The following is a 10,711-nucleotide window of genomic DNA, read 5'->3' as shown; positions in this document are numbered from 1 at the left end:
GATCATTTTCTTCTTAAAAAAGAGGTCATGAGCGATTACGTACGTCAGTGAATGAAGGTTCTAGTCCACCTAATCAAGCAAAATTTTGGGACATACATGATCGGGCGAGGTTTGGGAAGCAACATGCGGAAGTATTACTTTTGTATCCGACCTCCACCGTGTCGATTGGGTGGGTTGTTTGGTTATTTAGACGTAGGATGCAAACATGCAGTGGAGCAATAGCATTTTATCTTCAACACACTGCATGCCCGTTAGATCTAAAGCCAATTTCCTTTAGCACAACGGCTTTAAAAAGACTTTCAACCCTCTTTTACACATGTGAGGTTGCGTGGTCTACTCAAGTAAGGTTTTGTGGAAGCGATTTTCTTAGTTTATGGGTTTCAAGTTTTTGGACTATAAGTAGTTTTTGTAAAGCTCAACTAAGCATACTTAGATAATTATGATTAGTTTTCTAATTTGCTTACTAGAACTCTGATTTTTTTTTTAATTAATTACTTCAAGTTCAAGCTTTCCTCTTCATAGGCATTTTGACACATTGTCCATCAAATCAGCTTGCTTTTACTTGCTTTTCTGAATATTTTGTTCTTCAAAAATATTCAAAGAAGGTATTGCTTTCCTCCATTATGTGAGGGTTTCAAAAGGGATCATTTATAATGAGGATAATTAAATTGTCACTTTTCAGTAATAGAACTTGATTTATTTTCCAATCCATTGGGATTCCATTGAAAGAATGGAGTCAACCTCAAAAGTATTGCATACAAGAAGAGTCAAAGTTACCTTAATCCCATCAGATGAATCCAATAATAGCCATTTCATTCTTAAATAAGCCATTGAATTTAGTAAAGTGTTGAGAAAATGAATTCTAAAATATCAATATTGAGTGCCTCTGTGATAGGATAGATGTGACATTTAGTGACATCGCAAAGGTACCTCTTACATGTTAATGGTGTTTTATGATGTAACACATTATAATATCTAATAAGTGTAAGTTGGCCATTATGAAAAAAAAATGATAGAATTATGTGTTTTGCATAAAATAGAGATCAATTGAATTTATTCAAACTCTAGAATGCACTTTTTAGCTATTTACCAGTTAGGTGGTGCACTCAAGAGCTTAGTGCTCATGATACACTTGGTTAAAATGACAATCTATGCTCTTTCAACATAAAGTATATGCTATTTAGGTTTAAATGTGTTTTTTTAAAAATTCTATGCATTTTCATTATGATCTTGATTTTTAACAAATTAAATGTCTATTCGGGGTTTGAAAAATACATTTTATGATTTTTTTTAAATGTATATATGTATGAAGTATAATTATTATGTCTTACACCCTTCTATGTGTTCATTAGTCCATGTTCTTTATAATTTGCCCTTTTATATTTTGAGTTAGACCTTGTTTGGTGGTAGCGTTTGATGTACTGGTTAGTTTTTTTTTAACCAACTTAGTGTTTTGACCAATTTAAGAGTGTTCGATGAGGTATTGGTTTGATAGAGGTAAGCGTTAGAGGTAATGTTTTGGTAAGTTTTTCAAATGTTAAAAATTGTGACGTTTCAAAGATAGCATGTAGGAGGAAATACTAGTTGATCGGTCTGATTAACAAGCAATGTAAATCAGGGGGTATATGGGATATTTTATTTGTTTAATTAGGGATAGTTTTGTAAGTTTCATCCCTTTCTTCCTCCATTCTCCATTCTTCCATTACATCAACCCACCTTCTTCCTCCATGAAATCTCAATTGTAGACCACCACCACCACACCACACCATCTAAGGTGTTAAAATTGCTTCCGTGAAGAAGATGCTACCCTAAGGGTTTGATATGACCCTAGTTTACACCCTTTTGCTACTAGGGTATCTTTTTGTTACCGCTACGAAGCGACGCTGGAGTGGTTATTGAGGGAGGAAGAAGAAGAGGGATGCAGAGAGGACCTTTCAGAGAGGAACACGGAGTTGTGATAATGATGGCGGCTGACGAACATGAGAAGATGGAGATGATTGGGGAGGTTCATGGTTGACCGGTGAAATGACAGAGGGATAATAATGGTAGTGCAGTGACTTCGTGATGAGAGATGATCGGCGGGATGATAGGGAGTAGACAGAATGGTGGTGGTTTGTCCCTCGTGAATGGTGATGTTAGATCTAAGTGTTTTTTTTTTTATTTTTTTTTATTTTTAAAAAAAGAAAAAAACATAAAAAGTGTATTATATTGCAAAGCTGACCCACAAGAGGGGCCGATTTTACAATATTTTGTTAATCAACGTGATTGACTGGGGCAACCTCTAACAGGTAGCGTTTGAAAATTTTGGTTACTTTTTTACAAGTAAAACAATACTCTAATACTTTAGGATTCGTATGACATTGTTGTGTTTTTCTGTTTTTTTTGGGTTTTAAAAGTATATGATATATGTCCCATAATGTATCAAAAATTATTTAAACATATTAAAATCATGATAATTTTAAAAATTAACAACTGAAAAGTGAAAATACTTTTTTTTTGTTTTCTCATTTTGGTTTTTGGTTTTCAAAAAAAATGAAACTAAAAATCGAAACTGATATCAAACAAGCCCTTAGTACTTCAATTGCTTCATTTGCCACTCACTCACCCGCTAGTTAGAAGTTACTACTAGTCTACTACTCACTCCCTACTATTAATTGATAGCTGCTTGTTATACCGATAGCTACCTGTTTCTTGACTGTTTAAAGTTACCGCTTCACTAGTTATGCCGAACAGGACCATAGTGTGACTACTGACTAGCACGTTATGTTACTCTGTACTCCGTAATTGAATTGTGGTTGCATAAACAAGCATTTTTTGTACCAAATGTCCAAAGTAAACCACTAGTTCGACAGTTCTCATCAAAGGCGGCAAATCAGCAACAAAAGAGGAATTAGGGTTTATAGAAGGTGTAATGTCGACGAATCCTTCAAATTCCAAGTTCTTGATTCCTCTCCATTTCTACATTGCAATGTTCATCTTTTCAAAGATATGGTATACATAAATATTAGTAATAATAAAAAAAAAAGTTAATTCTTTTTCGGTTTATTTTAGCTTTCACTTTTCAATTGATTTTTTTTTTTTTTTTTTTTTTGGGAGAAATACAGTAAACTAGCCGTTGGATTGTGCCTTATGTTGCTTTCAAAATATAGACATTCACATTGCTTTCAAAATTTTAGATTAAATATTTTAAAAATTTCCTTTATTCAGTAATTGATTTATTTATTTATAGTTTTATCTTTGAATTTAATTAAATGGTTCAATATCTGCCTTAATTTTGTAAATAATTTCACTATTTCAGATTGATCTGCTGTTGGTGGCACAACATGACAACAAGTGCATTCTATGCATTTAATTATGGTAAAATATCTTTGCTTTATTTTAATTTGCTTGATTTTTGATGTTTGTTATGTTATGATGCAACTGAAAATGAACATGTATTGACTAAAATATGAAATTGTTATATTGATATGCTGGAAATGTAGCTCTAATTGAACATTCATTATTGATAATGACTAAAAGATGGTATAATTGAATTGGGTTATAAAATATGAATGAGAAAGCTGAAAGTTTATTAGCTTGAAATGGTCCGTTTGCTGGTTAGAACTACAAATAAAATAACCTCAATTATTAAGTTTCAAGCTTTAGTTTATGACCTTGCAAGGAAATCACATGATCCAAACCAATCAAACTGTCTTGTTTATAGGTCTAACAGCAATTTCTTGTTTTTTTTTTTTTTTTTTTTTTTTTTTTTTTTTTTTTTTTGTATTGGGAATATGGAGTTGGGTGCTTTGCATTTTGTGATTTAAAAGCAAAGAGGATGAATAATAATGGGCTTTAGGCAGCATGTTATACTTAATATTTTGTTTTGTCGGGCCTTTATGGCATGTTTCTAAGAATTACAACTTTTATGTTGGTGTGCTTGTGTGAATGCCAAGCCTTGTTAGACTTTCAAAGTGATAATTTTTTTTGTTGCTAACCCAATTAGCTAAACCAAAGGCTAATAAACCTCTTCCGAGTATCTATGGCTTCCCCAATGTGCAATCACACCTAATCTCATGGACTCATGCAGCTTTAAGAATTTAAGTATAACACCTTAGTTTCCTGACAATTCAGATTGCTTTTTCCATAGGGGTTGTTTATTTAGGGGGATAGGGGATGAGGTTTAAGGATAATGAAGTGGTAAAAGAATAAGGACTTGCTATATTGGACCTTTTTTTTTTAGTTTTTCTTTTCCGTTCAATTCAGTCTAGTCTAGTTAGTTTTCTCTTGGAAATTTAATTCCATTTGGTCTAATTCAAACCCATCCAGTTCAAAAGAATAAGGCCTAAGTATTTGTGTTTTATTATGGACTTATGGAGGGTGGGAGTTATAGGGGATAGGGCTAGGGACAAAACCTCATAAGGGGAAGAAATATGAAAGGGCTATTTATTTAAGGGTATACTTCATATTAATGAAAAGAAAGGAAGAAGGAGAGATAGGGAGTGTTATTAAGGGTATATTAATATTAATGATCTTGTTACTTATACCACCATTATTATCAACTTATACCGATCAAAGGAAACCACTTATATCCTTATTCAATCTATCAATATTCTATCCTTATTACTCGTTTGCATCCCTGTCATCCCTATCCCTCATACCCAATGCCCTAATAGAGAAATTTATGCCTTTTTTTTTCATTTTAATGCAACACAATCCATCTAGATACAATTCTTATTGTAATTAAGACGTAAAGATTCATTCTGATAGTAATACTTAATCTAGTATTCATAATACAAATGAATTAAATAAGCAAGAACATTTAATCTAATAAATTTAGATATTCACTAATCATGCAATCAAATCAATAGTTAGGGTTAGCCATACCCTAGAATGCCTAGATTAATAAATCACTCTAGCGTAGTTAAAGATGTAAAACAAAGCATAAAGAAAACGTCGTTTAAAAAAAGCAAGAAAAGAGAGAGAGTACAAAACTTAGTTAACTGTGGAGAATCTTACAGAAAATATAGATCATCCAAATTCAGTCCCCAAAACTTAAGCATAAATTATTATATGAAAATAATAATAATAATAATAATAATAATAATAATAATAATAATAATGGTTGTCCTCTAAAATTGGGTTAAGGAAATATTTGCAGGTCTTTAGAACATATAAACTGACTTAGCAATGCTGTAAACAAGGATTGAGTTCGGCTCGTATGGCACAGTTGTGCAAGGTGGTCTGGAATTCTGGATGCAATTAGGAAATGCATGGATGTTCACGTTGCCCATAATTTTAAATTAAAGCTTTGTTTGAGAATCTTAGACTAAAGTATATCATTAGAAAGCTTCACTGGAAAGCTCTTAAGCACTGAGTTAAGCTCTACTTTCCATCCTAATTGGCCTTACAGCAAGATCATTTGTAAATATAAAGATAGGGACAAAATAGTGTGACATTTGTAGTCTTTGTTTATCTTTTGATACCACTTTGCATCTTCCTTAATTATAACGTGTTTTTGGTCTATAATATGTCATGCGATTCTTGTATTCATTTATCGGTGCTCAAAATTATCTAGATCACAGAATAATCGTGACATTGTACACAAGTAATCAAAATATATGAGATTCAAGTGCAAAACATGCAATTGCATCCCAATATTCAACTAAATGGTGTTAAATTATGGGCTAATCAAAAGGTGTTGAAGGGTCTTGATTGCCTCAGTGCACCCCAAACCTTTTGATACAATGATACGTCAGACAAGCCCAATTGGAAGACCAAGTAGAGAGTTTTCTCTGCTGTTTTCCCTTTGATAGATCTAGCTACCATTTTCCATTTTCTCTCCCAGCTATAGGCTATCCCTGAAATCCCTATCCAGTGCTTTACCTTATATCAGATTCCTTCAACAAAACCACATTCTCAACTGCAAGTAGTAATCCTGCACTCAAGGAAAAGAAGACAAAGATTTAAAATAGTAGTTCTGCAGTTGATAAAAAGGATTCAGTTCGGACCTCTTCTGGATTTTGTTGCTAGATGAAAAAATACATTGGAAGTTGGTCGAAATTTTGCTTGTAATTTAGCTGACTTGAGTAGCATATGACACTATGACAGCTATACTATTCTGAATCTTGTTGGTGTGTTCAGCCCTTTGATAATGGTTGTATTGTTTCTGGTAGCTGGTGGCTAGTGGCTAGTGGCTTTGGGTTCATGCCTTCTTTGTCCCAACATTATTAAACCTTGGTAACTTGGTTATGATTGGTTTGTGTTTCTGTTTGTGTTCATCCTTGAGTTATTACTATTTGCACTTGGTGGCTTGGTGCCTTCATTTGTCTTAATTCTATCCTTACTCTCAACTTGAGTAACTTTGATTTTCCATTTACCAGGTGGTGCAGTTCCAGCCTTGGCTCAACTTGGGTTTTTATCATATAATGTCGGTCTTCATCATATAATGCCACGAGTTGTTTTCATCACATTCTTCTCAGGGTGACTAGACACAATTCTAGGATATCCTCAACTTATTAATGTACAGCTGTTTGATACAGAGGTATAAGTTTGATGCTATTGCCAATTTGGGACTGAACACGTCATTGTGTACCAAGACTTCACGATCTTGCTTGAGTCAAACAATGAGGTTATGCTCATTTTAGTAGGGTTCTCTATCATGCTCCATTGCAGTACTTTTAAGTCACTTTCCTTACCATATGTATACGGCTATACGTATATTTGATATTTTGAGGGCCTAATTCCATAAAGAAGAGGGCCTGCTATTCCTCTATTTATTTTCTTTGGCACAAAAATTCCTTCACTTTGTTCCCTCTCTTCCCATTGCTCAGTGTCACAATCCCATTCTTCTTTAATTCTTTTGCCGTTGTTTGGAGGTACCGTCACCAGCTTGGAAGTTGGGCATAATTTCTTTCCATTTCCTTAGTTACCAATCTACACACTCTCTGCTTCACATTTAGAGTGGCTGCAGGAAATAGAGAGTTAGGTTGCCATCATGGTTTGTCTTGGATAAAGTCCTTGTAGAAGTTTTGATTTTATATTATACATTAATATGTACAAAGGGAAGACCTAAATGCTTAAAAGAAAGACAAAGTGGACAAGTAGTGATACCCTTTGATAGATCATGGGGAAAAAATGTAAGTTCCTGTATTTGGTTCGAGTAGTGCGCCAAAGCAATTGAGCCTGTGTATCAGAATTAATTGCCATTGAACTCAAATTCACATACTTGTGATCTTGACAATACATGCCTGTCACTGGGCTAGGTCTTCTGTGTGTATTAGGACTTGGGTGTGATACTGAATTAAATCAACTTGTTCTTTATTTTTAATTTTAAAGGTATTTGATTCAAAAAACAGAGTAGTTAATCCAGTCATTAGCATGCAGCCAGCTTAAATGCTTGACAATCATAGTAGTCTACTATGATATATTGAAGAGGCTTATGCACTCTTCCTCTGAGCCTTTTTTTCCCCTCTTACTGGCTGAAAAGCGGACAAGTTGGTCAGCAGCACATAATAGCTGCTTCGCATTACTTAGAAATAAAACACTCAGTAATGTAGATGTATGCTCAGACTCAATACCGCAGCAGCTAATAAGCCACACTTTGTCTTGTTTTGTTGACAGGAGAAGCGTATTGAGAAGTAGTTACCAAGCTCTTTGACCCATGTTAATCGATTTTAGTTTTGTAAGCAAAAGAAAATTCTGAGATTGAATGTTTATATTCACCTACAGTGCTAATATATAACCACAAAATCTAGCTAGCTTAGGTGTGGTGAAAATTTAAAGACTTGCAAAATTCTTAAAAGTTTTAAACAACTATTTTTTCTGGGTGTAGAAATATCTTACATACCTCTGAGGTTGCTTGATGAAGGCAGCGATATACTGTGCCTATTAAGAGCATACGTCATCAAGTTTAGACTCCATTTACAGCCAATATTACTATGCATATGTTGAACATAAGCACTTTGTCACTAGCAAAAATCTGGAAAATTTGTGTTTTATAGCTCTGATTTGATTCTCTAAGAATCGTAGCATCCAAATGATGCGTCCTATCTGCAGTAATCAGTTAATCATATATGTAGGATTTTCTTTCCTTCTGATCTTGACCTGTAGATTGATACTGTTAGTAGGGACTTGTATGGTCAATGATATTGTCATTTAGCACTAATGTTGAGATTAAGATGTTTATTAGCCATTATACCAGTATCGACGATCACCATCTGATATGACAAGTTGGTTAGTAGGAAAGTGTCAAGAACATCAGCTAGGAAGTGCCTGTTTCATGGATTTGAGAGGACATTTCGTGGCTACGGTCTCTTTCCCTGAGTGTCTTAGTAGTGTTGGACCTGTTGGTATCTATTATCTAGTGTATATGGCTGAAAACTTTTCGTAGAGTGATTAAATTGCTATTCTAGTTGTAATCTTTTTGACTTGAGTAAAACTAGATTGCAGAAATTTAAAAGTTGGGGTTATCAATCAGAACTACATGATGTAAATTTGTGTTCTGATGATGATCTCCATACCTTTTATCTTTTCATAAAAAAAATATTCTGACATATTGTAATATCTGCTCCTGATATACCAGGATTTAACTTCTATCATTATATATGGTGTTATCAGTTTATAAAATTGAAACAGATCTATGTCCCTTATACATCAGTTTATTGCAGCATCTGGATTTTATGCTCCATGCCATTACTGCGTTCTTAGTGTTTGATAGACAGCCTATGTTATTCGATAGTTTTCAGAGTTAACGATCAAATGTTAGTGTGATACAACAGATCTAGGAGCAGCTTCTGCTTTTGCTGTAAATTGGAGTTCCCAAATATCAAAATGTATACCAGATTTCTAAAGGTTAGCTTGGCCTATCTTCTTCATGCTTGAAATCTGAATTTTTGTGTCAGATCAGTTTCAGGAACAAGTGGGTTTCAGAACTGTTTGAACTTCTCTTAACAGGATTAGTATAAGAACTAAAACTTTTTAACCTTTTAACGAGTTGAAAAATGAAACTAACAACTTGGATGACAACTATCTTAGTTAATTGAATTGAAGGTGGACAAAAATAAGGTATGTCGTCTACATTATTTTCCTTTATGGCTCTTTAGCTGATTCCCTAGACACAATCAACTACTTTAGTCCTCTAATTTCAAAAAGGCTCATGTTCTTGCGTGCAATAACATGAACATTGCTTTTGAACAACACATTTTGCATACATTACATATGTCCCCACGAATTTCATTAAGTCGCTTGTTAGTAAAGTTGACTTTTATGTGAATTAACTTATTAGATTTATGCAAGTTTTTGGATCCAATCAACTTAATTGAATTTCTCTTATTGTTGTAGGAAGACAAGATTAACAAGATCAACACACAAATCCACAAACCCAAGTCCTCCTCATTGAACCATATACAAACAGCTAATGGCTCTAAGAAGGTTAGTCTCATTCCTTATTGCATTGAGTCACACTGATTTCTCAAGTAAGATCACTTTTTTTTTTTTTTTTGTGACATTTTGACCATTACAAAAAGTCAAGATCACATAAAACACGAGTTATAAATTATGAATTACTCCGTATTATCAACACGGTATAATTGTACTTACAAATTCATATATTTCTCTATCTCACATTTTTCTTTATCCTTTGACTTTAATGTCAAAGACTCCTCCGTCTCATATATTCCATTACACATTGACTTTAATGTCAATGACAAGTTTGACTATTACCTACGATACTAAAGAAAATACGTTTACATGAGAGATCTTGATAGATTTGTAATTCTCTCAATAAGTACGATTGAATTATTAATAAGTTTTAATAATAATAATTCAAACATACAAGTACATAATAATGGCCAAATAAATGTAGAGCCAAAATGATTTGAGGATTCTTTTGGTGATTAATTAGTTCACAATCTCTCCAGCAAAGCAGCAGTGATACTGAAATTAAAATAATTGCTTAATATCATCCTAATTAAAGAATAAAAAAAAAAAAAAGGTAAATTTTATGCCTAAATTTGTGTACCCTCAACTATTTACTTGACCATTAAATAAGCGTACTAACTCCAGCAATATGGGGGGTACATCTTTCGTAAACATCTTCATCACTGGCTGTAAAATTGAAGAAGATGATAACAGTTGGAACAAGTATTACTCTCTTTAATTCTTTGGACAACTATCAGCTAGTTGCCCATATGGTCTTAATATGTCCAACCTGTACCCATAAAATCCTATGCCCCCACCAAACGAGTAAAACCTCTATGTGATGTAACAGGGGGATTAATCCCGAAATTCCGAATTATCGACAGGATAGGTTACAATCAAATTTGAATTACCCTCTAGTGTGTACTTTATATCTTTTACTCATTATGTTTATTTTGTTACATCGATTTGATTTTTACTTTATTCAAACTTCTGTACAAAATAATCTCAAAACTCGATCATGTTACTATGTTAGAAAAAAAAATAAAAATCGATGTGTGTTCAATTCACTTGAATTTTACTGATTTGAACTTATGATTTACTGAGCTGAGTTGAACTGAACTAGATTGTTTATGAGAGAAAGAAATTAGGAACTGAACTGAAGTGAATTGAACTGAAACTGAAATTAAGCTGAAAAGAACAGGTCATAATTTGGTCTAGGATGGACTAACTTGAGGATAACTATTTTGGATATAATTGAGCTTTTCTAGCCCTTATTAACCTTTATGGCTCTATCAAAACTTATTTTTCTTAA

At 33.4% G+C, this 10,711-nt stretch overlaps 2 long non-coding RNA genes across 2 annotated transcripts; one reads left to right on the top strand and one right to left on the bottom strand.

The window, feature by feature from the left end:
• The first annotated feature begins 2,631 nt into the window (after positions 1-2,631).
• Positions 2,632-6,455, top strand: LOC110698129. The gene is made up of 3 exons (XR_002506669.1): positions 2,632-2,991; positions 3,299-3,357; positions 6,363-6,455. It is a non-coding gene; the product is annotated as an uncharacterized LOC110698129 (long non-coding RNA).
• Positions 5,527-8,827, bottom strand: LOC110698130. Its single transcript, XR_002506670.1, has 2 exons — positions 7,829-8,827; positions 5,527-6,946 (listed from the first exon to the last, which is right to left on the bottom strand). It is a non-coding gene; the product is annotated as an uncharacterized LOC110698130 (long non-coding RNA).
• Between the last annotated feature and the right edge of the window lie 1,884 nt (positions 8,828-10,711).

Source organism: Chenopodium quinoa, unplaced genomic scaffold, assembly GCF_001683475.1.
Source record: "Chenopodium quinoa cultivar QQ74 unplaced genomic scaffold, ASM168347v1, whole genome shotgun sequence".
NCBI lineage: Eukaryota > Viridiplantae > Streptophyta > Magnoliopsida > Caryophyllales > Amaranthaceae > Chenopodium > Chenopodium quinoa.
This window is presented reverse-complemented; position numbering and strand designations above follow the sequence as displayed.